The sequence below is a fragment of the Orcinus orca genome, chromosome 3 (genome assembly GCF_937001465.1).
Source record: "Orcinus orca chromosome 3, mOrcOrc1.1, whole genome shotgun sequence".
NCBI lineage: Eukaryota > Metazoa > Chordata > Mammalia > Artiodactyla > Delphinidae > Orcinus > Orcinus orca.
The window spans coordinates 125,874,097-125,888,106 of record NC_064561.1 but is presented as its reverse complement, the minus strand read 5'-3'; the positions used below and the strand labels follow the sequence as shown (position 1 = coordinate 125,888,106).

The window sequence follows — 14,010 nt, the reverse complement described above, 5'->3', positions numbered from 1 at the left end:
TTATTTAAAAAACAAATAAGCTGAGAAGTATGGTCAGATCTCAAAAAGGATTTCTGAATATACACACTGAAGACACAAAACAACTACTGTACTTTTGGAAAATATGCTATAAATCTTCCATCTGCCCTGTTCTGATGCCAACAAGGCATGACAGTTTATCTAAAACTCTACCAACAGTAGCATTTTCCTTACTGTTTCTAGTTCAGAGACAAAGGAGAAAAATGAAACTTGCTTTGATGGGAAGCAGATGTACATCAGATAACTGAATTTTCAGTATTCTCTAACCCAAGATATCAGAAACCACGAGATAAAAAGTTCCGAGCCCTTGTCTATTGCCAGAGAAATCAAATTACATCTTGGTCATTGCCTGGCTGATAGGGGAAGCGGGGTCCGGGAATTCAAATTAACCTCCAAGAGGCAGAGTGAATTAACGTGCGAGCGGGCAGCAGGGTGACGTCCCTGCGCCCTTGAGCTGTCTTAGCTGCAGGCAAGGAGAGGGGGTGCGCCAGCCCCTCCCCACGTCAGGGACTACAGAGGGAGAAGCAGCTGCGAGCAAGCAAAGGGCTACAAGTTCTCTTCAATCACTTTCTCTTACCCCTGTGTTAATCGAATTCTTACTTTAAAACAAAGTATTAGCCATAAAAAGAAACGAAATTGAGACATTTGTAGTGAGGTGGATGGACCTAGGGTTTGTCATACAGAGTGAAGTAAGTCAGAAAGAGAAAAACAAATACCGTATGCTAACACATATATATGGAATCTAAGAAAAAAAAAAGGTCATGAAGAACCTAGGGGCAAGACGGGAATAAAGACACAGACCTACTAGAGAATGGACTTGAGGATATGGGGAGGGGGAAGGGTAAGCTGGGACGAAGTGAGAGAGTGGCATGGTCATATATACACTACCAAATGTAAAATAGATAGCTAGTGGGAAGCAGCCGCATAGCACAGGGAGATCAGCTCGGTGCTTTGTGACCATCTATAGGGGTGGGATAGGGAGGGTGGGAGGGAGGGAGATGCAAGAGGGAAGAGATATGGGAACATATGTATATGTATAACTGATTCACTTTGTTATAAAGCAGAAACTAATATACCATTGTAAAGCAATTATACTCCAATAAAGATGTTTAAAAAAACCCCAAAAAACAAAGGGTTAGCCATGGTCATTTTACCCCCTAACGTTTTAAATGACCCGAACCTATAGCGACAATACCGCTATACTTCAGGCACCCCTCACTCCTGCCCTCTCTTCCGGGACGGCTCGGAGGGAAAAAAACCTCTCGACCCTTGCCGCCCCGCAGAACAGTTGATGGGCCCGCGTTTCGGGAAGATGCCCCCAGCCCTGTCCTGTCCGATCCCCGGGGGCGCCAACCCAGGCCGAGACACTTTAAACCCCACTCCAGTGCCTCCGCCAGGGGCGCGGGGCTCGCCCGCGGCGCCGCTACCCACCACCTCGGCTCTCCGCAAACACGGACTCCTTCCTCCGCGTCTTGTCTCCGCGTCGCCGCTGAGACAACAACGAGTCCAGCGACTTCCTCAGCAGCAACCTGACAGTTTCAAACTGCACGGAGTAAATAAGGACGGCCCCGAGCATTGGCCCCGAGCTTCAGCAACCTGCCGTCTGATTGGTCTGAGATCCGGGGGCGGGGCAGGAGGGAGAAGCCGGAATTAAGTTTCTTAGGGAGAGCCCCGCCCCTTGCATCGGCTTGTTCAGAGGGGGAGGAGTCTTAGGGAGCCCCGCCCAGTGTACAGGAGCCCGTGATCAGTTCCGTTCTGCGCCTGCGGGAGACCAGGCGGCTCTGAGAGCGGGTTTGGTTAGAGACTGCCGAGCAGGGCTGAAGTCCCCTAGGATGTTATGCAGCTGTCTGTGCGATAATACCCATAGCCTATGCGTGTGGTCCTCATGCATGTGAATCATCTGCTTCCACAGGTGCCCTGCAGCAGAATCACCTGCTGATTCCTTCAGTCTTAGGCAGGGCCGGGGAATCTGAATTTTTAACAAAGACCAACAGTGATTCTGACGCAGGGGTCTGAGAACCAGGCTTTAAGAAACTGCCGGACTAGGTTTTACTAGTGACTTCAAACGTGTCAGATTGCAAGGCAAGCCCTTCGGGCGAAGTGAGTATTGACCTTAGAATCATCATAAGTATATCCTGGCTGTATCACGTACTCACTGTCACCTTGGATAATGCTATCCACATATAGGCTTGTAGGGGGATTAAATGACTTACTATATCTAAAATACCTATCGCATAAACATCAAAAAACTAGTCTTTCAGCTTATATTGGCATAACGGCCAGAAGTACGTTAGGATCCAGGTGGCAAAGGGAGTGCCCCAATCTAGAGAGCAAGTAATGAGATCCCGGTGAGTTTTCAGGCTCCCTGTGTTACCTGGAGGATGAGGTATCCGTTTCTTTTTCTGTAGATAGAAATGGCATAACCTGGGTCTCACCTACTTACCTGTTCACGGAGCCAGACTTCTATTTATACAAGCAATGAAGTAAGAAGAGCACCAGCAGTTTCTTCAGCATAAGCTATGTTTGTTCTCTGCCCCCCCACCTTTCCCATGCTTATAATAAAGGACAAATTCCTATTGATAGATACAAATTCATACCTGGTCCCAAAATCTGTTTTTCAATTGAATTACCATGTGGTGACCCCTTACACTGTAATTGTTTCTGATTCGCTATCCCTGTGCCCTCCTGTACTTGGCTCCATGTTTCTCTCCTCTGTCCCTTTGGGGGGCAGATTTTCATAGAAAACTGTTGGCTAAGGCATCACCATTCTTCTGTGAAGCTACATTGAGAAAGAGAACAAACCTGTCTCCATGTTATGAATTTAGAACAGATTCTTTTTTGAAGGTTCCTAGAGGTGGAGCCAAAGAGAGAGAGGGAGACTAAAACCCTCCACAAACCCACGAAAATTAAATTGCCAGCTTGAACCCTGCGTAATTATTCTTTCAACAAATATTTATCTAACAGTCATCAGATGCAAAGCATTTTATTGGTGCTAGGAATAGAGTGGTGAACAAAATAGACACACTCTGCTCTCATGGAATTTAGTCTAATTGGAAAACAGACATCAAATTAACAATACAAATGAATAAATAGTTACGAATTATGTTTGAAGTGAGGAGAAATCAGGAAATGTCTGTGTCATAAAGTACATTTAAGCTGAGACCTGAAGGATGAGTATATAAAGAACTTTAATAAACACACATATAATGTTTTCTGTGTTCAGGGCACTGTACAAATTAACTCATTTAATTCTAAGATTCTCCCTGTGACTTGGACTCTGTTTCCATCTTCATTTTAAAGATGTGAAAATTGAAACCCAGAGAGGTTATGTGGCTTGTCTAGGCACACACAGCTAATAAGAGCAAAACTGGCATTCAAATTGAGGCAGTCTGGGCTCCAAAGTCCATGTCCTTATCACTCAAAATGTTCTGTTGGGAATAGCATCACTGTTATGGATTAGACGGTATCCTCCAAAAAAGATATGTTTAAGTCCTAAACCCTAGTACCTGTGAATGTGACCTTATTTGGATATGGGGGTCTTTGCAGATATAATCAAGTTAAAATGAAGTCATACTGGATTAAGGTGGGCCTTAATCCAATGACTTGTATCCTTATAGGAGAGGGAAATTTAGACACAGAAGAGATACAGGGGAGAAAGGGAGGCAGAGATTGGAGTGATGCATCTATAAACCATGGGATGCCAAGTATTGCCAGCAACCACCAGAAGCTAGAAAGGCAAGGAAAGATCTTCCCCTAGAGTGATCAGAGAGAGCATAGCCCTGGTGACACTGTGGATTTCTGACCTCCAGAACTGTAAATGAATAAATTTCTGTTGTCTCTTATATACACTACCAAATGTAAAATAGATAGCTAGTGGGAAGCAGCAACATAGCACAGGGAGATCAGCTCAGTGCTTTGTGACCACATAGAGGGGTGGGATAGGGAGGGTGGGAGGGAGACGCAAGAGGGAGGAGATATGGGGATATATGTATACATATAGCTGATTCACTTTGTTATACAGCAGAAGCTAATACAACATTGTAAAGCAATTATACTCCAGTAAAGATGTTAAAAAATTTTCTGTTGTCTCCACCCATTTTGTGGTAATATGTTATGGCATCCTTAGGAAATCAATACAGTGGCCAAGGCCTTGAGGTAAGAAAACACTTATTATATCTGGATGATGAATAAAAGCAAGTAATCTTAGTGAAGTAGGGACAGGGACAGGATAAGGCTGCAGATGGAAGTGAGGGTTCTATGTTAAGGGTTTGAGATTTCACTTAAAGTCCATTGGGATATTTTTAGATGTTCAGGAGAGAGATGAAAACAATTTAGAATAGAGGGGTTGCAAGGGAGATGGAGAGAAGATGACAGATATGAGATATATTTTGGAAGTAGAATTGATGGGACTTGATGAATTGTATTTGAGATGAAGGAGAGAAGTGCTAAGAAGGATACTACGGTTTCAAGTTTGTGACTTGAGCGACTGGGTGGATGACATTTACTGAGAAAGAGAACACTGGATGAGGATCAGGTTTTAAAAGGAGAAGATCAAAAGTTCATTTTTAAATATGTTGTTTGTAATACCTGGACATAGCCAAGTGACCGTCCCTTAGGCCATTAGACATATATGTCTAGAGCTCAGAAAAGAGGTCGGGACACAGATACATAAATCAAGGAGACTTTGCATGTAGAAATTGTGGAGGATTTCAAAAATGGCTCCAATTATTCATCTCTTACTATATCAGTGTCCTTTGCCATGCCTTCTCATTAACGGCAGATGGGATGTTAAGAAACATGATGGAGGCAGAGGCTTTTAAGATGCTTGTTGATTGGCTTGGCTTGCTTTTGCCCTCTGTTATCATCATGAGAACGTGTCTCAACTAGCCTAGTGGAAGTTGACAGTGTAGTAGACCTGAGTTGCCTGATCATCCCTGCTGAGGCCATCCTAGATCAGTCTATAGCCACCTGACACCCAGACAGGTGGGTAAGTCCAATCAAGGATGGCAGGACCACCCAGCCAACCTGCATAGTCAGGAGCTAAATGAACATTGATTGCTTAAAGCCACTGTGCTTTGGGGTGGCTTGTTATGTAGATTTATTGTGGTAATAAATAACTGATAAGATGCAATTTAAAGTTAAGGAACTAGATGAGACAACCTGGGGGGAGAGAGTAAAGTGAGTAGAGAAGAGGGTTTAGAAATGAACCCTGGATTCCTCTAATGTTCAGAGGTTGGGTAGCAATGGAGGAGCCAGCAAATGAGACAGAAGGAGGGGCTGGAGAAGTGGGAGGAAAACCAGGAGAGGCTTCAGTAAAATGCTACTGAAGTGACTACCGAGTTTGTCCATATAGATGCCTTTCCATGGGCCCTAAGTTCTGAACCTCTGCTCTGATATGTTTCCTTTTAATCCCCACTGTTTTAGGTTAAGCTGTTGCTAAATTTGGACTGTTTCTCTAGTTGCAGGTCTTTATTTCTTCTTTCTATAATTCACTCTTCACACTGCTTATAAATTATCTTCTTAAATTTGGATTACATCACTTCTTCCTCAAAAACCTTCCTTGGTATTACATGACATTCAAAGCTCCCCTAAATTCAGAAGATCTATCCCGGAGTTTTCAAATTTACCATGTACTAGGTGTACAACTTTGCGGAAGCTTTGTGTCCTTTATGAGCCTAAGCTCATCTCTTTAAAGTTGAGAAAATAATAGAATCTACCAAGTCTAAATCTAAAGCTAAACCTGAACCTGAACCTATATCTGTCTGTCTGTCTATCTATCTATCTATCAAAAATCTATTCCCTTCATCCATAGTAAAATCATCAACTCTGAGCACATGGCTGCCTAGGTAGACTACATTTCCCAGTCTACCTGGCAGTAAAGTGAGGTGATGGAATATGAGTGGAAGTGAAATGGGATTTAAAACCTTAGTTATGCTTTCTCTAAGCCTTCTCCTTCCCCACTCTGTTGGGCTGAATGATCAGGTGGAATAGAACTCTGCCAGTTCTATAATATAGGAAAACAAACAAATTGTTTCTTTTTTTCCTTTAAGTCCCTGTATTTTTGGGACAATCTCTTATAGCCATCCCTCCAACTAATATCACAACTAGATCTATACAGATGGACATATGAATCTGTTGGGAAGCAATGTATGTGAAAGTACTTGGCAGTTTTTAAAAGTACAAAGGGTTCGGGTTTGTTAGATCTGGTGTTTTAACATTCTTCAAGATGAAGGCATGAACCTAAGATGGCTCTTAGCATCTCTGAGTTATTATTGTTGGAAAGAGCTGAAACCCATGTTATTTTTGCTAAGCCTGGGTTAGGGGACTGATTTGAAACCTCTTTATCTTCCAGGTCATCCCTGACTCATCTAAAAAGCCTGTCTCCTCACCCTATTATTTATTTAGCTAGGACTGTAAGGGAACATTCCTTGACCTGGAAGTCTTTAACATTGATGACTCCTGTTCTAGGGTAGCAACCATAATCTAGTCTATCACTTTCATTTTGTGGAGGAATAAATTAGATCTAGAGAAAACTATATTTGCTTTCTTGGAATTGCCAACCTGGAAAGAGAGAGAAAGTGTCAAATAAAGAGAAGTCCAGGGAAAAGGAATAGGGGTGGAGATGGGGAGAGATTTCAGGGTCAGAACCCTTGCTAGGACCATATTTGGGTGAGACTGCCATGGTGTGCCCTAAGGTCTTGATACATTATAGCTAACCCCATGGATGTTTTTCCATAAGACTGCTGGACTCACAGATTTTCCTTCCCTTCTTTTTCATCCTCTACTCCTCAATTCAGAGGTACCTGCCTTTGTCACAGCCTCTCAGGCTGGACCTTGTTTCTCCAGGTTACAAGTGGCTGACATAGTAATTTAACCTCCACAGATGAGAGAGGCACAAGTCTCCAGAGAGGTCCATTCCTTATGAACTACGAGTACTGGCCTTCTGGAAACAATGCTCTTGTTTTTCTAAATCAGAAAAGTGACTTGATGGTGAAATCTGAGTTCCGGCAGGAAGGTGTGCAAAGAACATGGTAGATTATTTGGGGTAAAGTGGCTTACAATGCATGTCCCCACATAGAATTTCTGTAGCTGGACTGCGTAGTCTATTTAGAATCCCAGCGCACACTGAGAGCCAAAAAGATGGATTCATTGAACACATTTAACTGAAGGACAGCAGAGGGAGAAAGACTGTCGATAAGCAAAGACAAAGGGAGGTGGTGGGCATTGTGGGCACAGGGGTCTGCAGATGAGGCAGCATGGCAACGCTGTGCAGGGGTGGGTATTTGTAGTGGAATAAGAGCTTATTCAGAATATTTTGATTCCCTGGAATCCACAGTTGCATTTTGCTACACAGCATTCCCTGGTCTTTTTATGACAGAACGGAGTTTGTTTCTTAACCCTCATCATCAGCCTTCTCTGTTCTTCCTAATTATAAAGACATGCCCTTGAACCCCTCTGTTAGCATCCTCTAGCCATATAAAAACTTCCTTACTCTTATCATTTCTTTCTCCTGTTAAAACAATCTAGGACTAGCTGCAAGAAGCACATTAATTAGTTTTTCACAGAACAATACTACTTGAGTCCCACTGATGTTTTGAGTGCTCTACAGATGTTATATTCTTGGGTCGTTAGGGCTTCTGAGGGTAGGTTTGCAGACGCGGGTAATTCAGCTCAGTGATGAGAATCTATGCAATTCTTTTTTTTACTATAATAATTTTTTAAAATTGAAGTATAGATTTACAGTATTGTGTTAGTTTCAGGCATACAGCAAAATGATTCAGTTATACATTTATATTCTTTTTTTGGATTCTTTTCCATTATAAGTTATTACAAGATATTGAATATAGTTCCCTGTGCTATACAATAGGTTCTTGTTATTTATCTATTTTATATATGGTAGCGTGTATCTGTTAATCCCATACTCTGAATTTATCCCCCCCCACCTTTGGTAACCATGTTTGTTTCTATGTCTGTGACTCTGTTTCTGTTTTGTAAATAAGTCAATTTGTACTATTTTTTTAGATTCCACATATAAGTGATATATAACATTTGTCTTTCTCTGTCTGACATCACTTAGTATGATAATCTCTAGATTCATCCATGTTGCTGCAAATGGCGTTATTTCAGTCTTTTTTATGGCTAAGGAATATTCCATTATATATATACCACACATTCTTTTTTTAATGAAATAATTTTTAAATTTAATTCATCATTTTCAAGGTATCTTTATTTTTCACACATCCACTAAAGATCAATGTGGATCTTTTTTTTTAATTTTTGAATTTTATTTAATTTATTTTTTTATATAGCATGTTCTTATTAGTCATCGGTTTTATACACGTCAGTGTATACATGTCAATCCCAATCTCCCAATTCATCACACCACCACCCCCAACCCCTGCCGTTTTCCCCCCTTGGTGTCCATACGTTTGTTCTCTACATCTGTGTCTCAATTTCGGCCCTGCAAACCAGTTCATCTGTACCATTTTTCTAGGTTCCACATATATGCGTTAATATACGATATTTGTTTTTCTCTTTCTGACTTACGTCACTCTGTAGGAGAGTCTCTAGATCCATCCACGTCTCTACAAATGACCCAATTTCATTCCTTTTTATGGCTGAGTAATATTCCATTGTGTATATGTACCACATCTTCTTTATCCATTCATCTGTCAATGGGCAATTAGGTTGCTTCTATGACCTGGCTATTGTAAATAGTGCTGCAATGAACATTGGGGTGCATGTGTCTTTTTGAATTACGGTTTTCTCTGGATATATGCCCAGTAGTGGGATTGCTGGATCATATGGTAATTCCATTTTTAGTTTTTTAAGGAACCTCCATACTGTTCTCCACAGTGGCTGTATCAATTTATATTCCCACCAACAATGCAAGAAGGTTCCCTTTTCTCCACACCCTCTCCAGCATTTGTTGTTTGTACATTTTCTGGTGATGCCCATTCTAACTGGTGTGAGGTGATACCTCATTGTAGTTTTGATTTGCATTTCTCTAATGATTAGCGATGTTGAACAGCTGTTCATGTGCTTCGTGGCCATCTGTATGTCTTCTTTGGAGAAATGTCTATTTAGGTCTTCTGCCCATTTTTGGATTGGGTTGTTTGTTTTTTTAATATTAAGCTGCATGAGCTGTTTATATATTTTGGAGATTAATCATTTGTCAGTTGCTTCATTTGCAAATATTTTCTCCCATTCTGAGGGTTGTCTTTTTGTCTTGCTTATGGTTTCCTTTGCTGTGCGAAAGCTTTGAAGTTTCATTAGGTCCCATTTGTTTATTTTTGTTTTTATTTCCATTACTCTAAGAGGTGAATCAAAAAAGATCTTGCTGTGATCTATGTCAAAGAGTGTTGTTCCTATGTTTTCCTCTAAGAGTTTTATAGTATTGGGTCTTACATTTAGGTCTCTAATTCATTTTGAGTTTATTTTTGTGTATGGTGTTAGGGGAGTGTTCTAATTTCATTCTTTTACATGTAACTGTCCAGTTTTCCTGGCACCACTTATTGAAGAGACTGACGTTTCTCCATTGTATATCCTTGCCTCCTTTGTCATAGATTAGTTGACCATAGGTGCGTGGGTTTATCTCTGGGCTTTCTATCTTGTTCCATTGATCTATGTTTCTGTTTTTGTGCCAGTACCATATTGTCTTGATTACTGTAGCTTTGTAGTATAGTCTGAAGCCAGGGAGTCTGATTCCTCCAGCTCTATTTTTTTCCCTCAAGACTGATTTGGCTATTTGGGGTCTTTTGTGTCTCCATACAAATTTTAAGATTTTTTGTTCTAGTTCCGTAAAAAATGCCATTGCTAATTTCATAGGGATTGCATTGAATCTGTAGATTGCTTTGAGTAGTATAGTCATTTTCACAATATTGATTCTTCCAATCCAAGAACATGTTATATCTCTCCACCTGTTGGTATCATCTTTAATTTCTTTTATCAGTGTCTTATAGTTTTCTGCATACAGGTCTTTTGTCTCCCTAGGTAGGTTTATTCCCAGATATTTTATTCTTTTTGTTGCAATGGTAAATGGGAGTGTTTCCTTAATTTCACTTTCAGATTTTTCATCGTTAGTGTATAGGAATGCAAGAGATTTCTGTGCATTAATTTTGTATCCTGCACTTTATCAAATTCATTGATTAGCTCTAGTAGTTTTCTGGTGGCATCTTTAGGATTCTCTATGTATACTATCATGTCATTTGCAAACAGTGACAGTTTTACTTCTTCTTTTCCAATTTGTATTCCTTTTATTTCTTTTTTTTCTCTGATTGCTGTGGCTGGGACTTCCAAAACTATGTTGAATAATAGTGGTGAGAGTGGACAACCTTGTCTTGTTCCTGATCGTAGAGGAAATGCGTTCAGTTTTTCACCATTGAGAATGATGTTTGCTGTGGGTTTGTCGTATATGGCATTTATTATGTTGAGGTAGGTTCCCTTTATGCTCACTTTCAGGAGAGTTTTTTTTTTAATCATAAATGGGTGTTGAATTTTGTCAAAAGCTTTTTCTGCATCTATTGAGATGATCATATGGTTTTTTTCTTCAGTTTGTTAATATGGTTTATCACATTGATTGATTTACATATATTGAAGAATCCTTGTATCCCTGGGATAAATCCCACTTGATCATGGTGTATGATCCTTTTAATGTGTTGTTGGATTCTGTTTGCTAGTATTTTGTTGAGGATTTTTGCATCCATATTCACCAGTTATATTGGTCTGTAATTTTCGTTTTTGGAGTATCTTTGTCTGGTTTTGGTATCAGGGTGATGGTGGCCTCATAGAATGAGTTTGGAAGTGTTCCTCCCTCTGCTATATTTTGGAAGAATTTGAGAAGGATGGGTGTTAGCTCTTCTCAAAATGTTTGATAGAATTCACCTGTGAAGCCATCTGGCCCTGGAGTTTTGTTTGTTAGAAGATTTTTAATCACAGTTTCAATTTCAGTGCTTGTGATTGGTCTGTTCATATTTTCTATTTCTTCCTGGTTCAGTCTTGCAAGGTTATACCATTCTAAGAATTTGTCCGTTTCTTCCAGGTTGTCCATTTTATTGGCATAGAGTTTCTTGTAGTAGTCTCTTAGGATGCTTGTATTTCTGCGGTGTCTGTTGTAACTTCTCCTTTTTCATTTCTAATTTTATTGATTTGAGTCCTCTCCCTCTTATTCTTAATGAGTCTGGCTAATGGTTTATCAGTTTTGTTTATCTTCTCAAAGAAACAGCTTTAATTTTATTGATCTTTGCTATTGTTTTCTTTGTTTCTATTTCATTTATTTCTGCTCTGATCTTTATGATTTCTTTCCTTCTACTAACTTTGGGTTTTGTTTGTTCTTCTTTCTCTAGTTCCTTTAGGTGTAAGGTTAGATTGTTTATTTGAGATTTTTCTTGTTTCCTGAGGTAGGCTTGTATAACTATAAACTTCCCTCTTAGAACTGCTTTTGCTGCATACCATAGGTTTTGGATCATCGTGTTTTCATTGTAATTTGTCTCTAGGTATTTTTTGATTTCCTCTTTGATTTCTTCAGTGATCCCTTGGTTATTTAGTAACATATTGTTTAGCCTCCATTTGTTTGAGTTTTTTACGTTGTTTTCCCTGTAATTCATTTCTCATCTCATAGCATTGTGGTCAGAAAAGATGGTTGGTATGATTTCAATTTTCTTAAATTTACTGAGGCTTGATTTGTGGCCCAACATGTGATCTATCCTGGAGAATGTTCTGCATGCACTTGAGAAGAAAGTGTAATCTGCTCTTTTTGGATGGAATATCCTATAAATATCAATTAAATCTATGTGGCCTATTGTGTCCTTTAAAGTTTCTGTTTTCTTATTTATTTTCATTTTGGATGATCTGTCCATTGGTGTAAGTGAGGCGTTAAAGTCCCCCACTATTATTGTGTTACTGTCGATTTCCTCTTTTAGAGCTGTTAGCAGTTGCCTTATGTATTGAGGTGCTCTTATGTTGGGTGCATGTATATTTATAATTGTTATATATTCTTCTTGCATTGATCCCGTGATCATTATGTAGTGTCCTTCCTTGTCTCTTGTAACATTCTTTATTTTAAAGTCTATTTTATCTGATATGAGTATTGCTACTCCAGCTTTCTTTTGATTTCCATTTGCATGGAATATCTTTTTCCATCCCCTCACTTTCAGTCTGTGTGTGTCCCTAGGTCTGAAGTGGGTCTCTTGTAGACAGCATATAGATGGGTCTTGTTTTTGTATCCATTCAGCAAGCCTGTGTCTTTTGGTTGGAGTATTTAATCCATTCACGTTTAAGGTAATTATCGATATGTATGTTCCTATGACCATTTTCGTAATTGTTTTGGGTTTGTTTTTGTAGGTCCTTTTCATCTCTTGTGTTTCCCACTTAGAGAAGTTCCTTTAGTATTTTTTTTTTTTTTTTTTTGCAATACGCGGGCCTCTCACTGCTGTGGCCTCTCCCGTTGCGGAGCACAGGCTCTGGACGCGCAGGCCCAGCGGCCTTGGCTCACGGGCCCAGCCACTCCACAGCATATGGGATCTTCCTGGACCGGGGCATGAACCCGTGTCCCCTGCATCGGCAGGCGGACTCTCAACCACTGCGCCACCAGGGAAGCCCCCTTTAGCATTTTTTATAGAGCTGGTTTGGTGGTGCTGAATTCTCTTTGCTTTTGCTTGTCTGTACAATTTTTGACTTCTCCATCAAATCTGAATGAGACCCTTGGTGGGTAGAATAATCTTGGTTGTAGGTTCTTGCCTTTCATCACTTTAATTATATCATGCCACTCCCTTCTAGCTTGTAAAGTTTCTGCTGAGAAATCAGCTGTTAACCTTATGGGAGTTCCCTTGTATGTTATTTGTCATTTTTCCCTTGCTGTTTTCAATAATTTTTCTTTGTCTTTAATTTTTGCTAGTTTGGTTACTATGTGTCTTGGCGTATTTCTCCTTGGGTTTATCCTGTATGGGACTCTCTGCACTTTCTGGACTTGGGTGGCTATTTCCTTTCCCATGTTCAGGAAGTTTTCAACTATAATCTCTTCAAATATTTTCTCTGGTCCTTTCTCTCTCTCTTCTCCTTCTGGGACCCCTATAATGAGAATGTTGTTGCGTTTAGTGTTGTCCCAGAGGTCTCTTAGGCTGTCTTCATTTCTTTTCATTCTTTTTTCTTTATTCTGTTCCACAGCTGTGAATTCCACCATTCTGTCTTTCAGGTCACTTATCTGTTCTTCTGCCTCAGTTATTCTGCTATTGATTCCTTCTAGTGTATTTTTCATTTCAGTTATTGTATTGTTCATCTCTGTTTGTTTGTTCTTTAATTCTTCTAGGTCTTTGTTTAACATTTCTTGCATCTTCTCGATCTTTGCCTCCATTTTTTTCCCGAGGTCCTGGATCATCTTCATTATCATTATTCTGAATTCTTTTTCTGGAAGGTTGCCTATCTCCACTTCATTTAGTTGTTTTTCTGGGGTTTTATCTTGTTCCCTCAACTGGTACATAGCCCTCTGCCTTTTCATCTTGTCTATATTTCTGTGAATGTGGTTTTTGTTCCACAGGCTGCAGGATTGTAGTTCTTGCTTTTGCTGTCTGCCCTCTGGTGTATGAGGCTATCCAAGAGGCTTGTGCAGGTTTCCTGATGGGAGATTCTGGTGGTGGGTAAAGCTGACTGTTGCCCTGGTGGGCAGAGCTCAGTAAAACTTTAACCTGCTTGACTGCTGATGGGTCAGTCTGGTTCCCTCCCTGTTGGTTGTTTGGCCTGAGACAACCAAACCCTGTAGCCTTCCTGGGCTTATTGGTGGGGCTAATGGTGGACTCTCGGAGAGCTCATGCCAAGGAGTACTTCCCAGAACTTCTGCTGCCTGTGTCCTTTTCCCCACCGTGAGCCACAGCCACCACACGCCTCTGCAGGAGACCCTCTAACACTAACAGGTAGGTCTGGTTCAGTCTCCCCTGGGGTCATTGCTCCTTCACCTGTGTCCCAATGCGTACACTACTTTGTGTGTGCCCTCCAAGA

The 14,010-nt window shown here is 40.5% G+C and overlaps 1 protein-coding gene and 1 long non-coding RNA gene across 7 annotated transcripts in view; both read right to left on the bottom strand.

The window, feature by feature from the left end:
* The window catches only part of POC5 (POC5 centriolar protein), a 36,072-nt gene extending 34,473 nt beyond the window's left edge, over positions 1-1,599 (bottom strand). For 4 of the 6 annotated variants that reach the window (XM_033430045.2, XM_049707747.1, XM_049707745.1 and 1 more), the window contains exon 1: positions 1,450-1,599. The gene's annotated coding sequence lies outside the window, so the exon portion shown is untranslated. The remainder of the gene's footprint in view (positions 1-1,449) is intronic. The other 2 variants (XM_033430046.2, XM_049707748.1) reach the window with 2 other exon arrangements.
* LOC125963932 (uncharacterized) overlaps positions 1-14,010 on the bottom strand; it is a 498,665-nt gene that overhangs the window by 34,473 nt on the left and 450,182 nt on the right. The window lies entirely within an intron of this gene.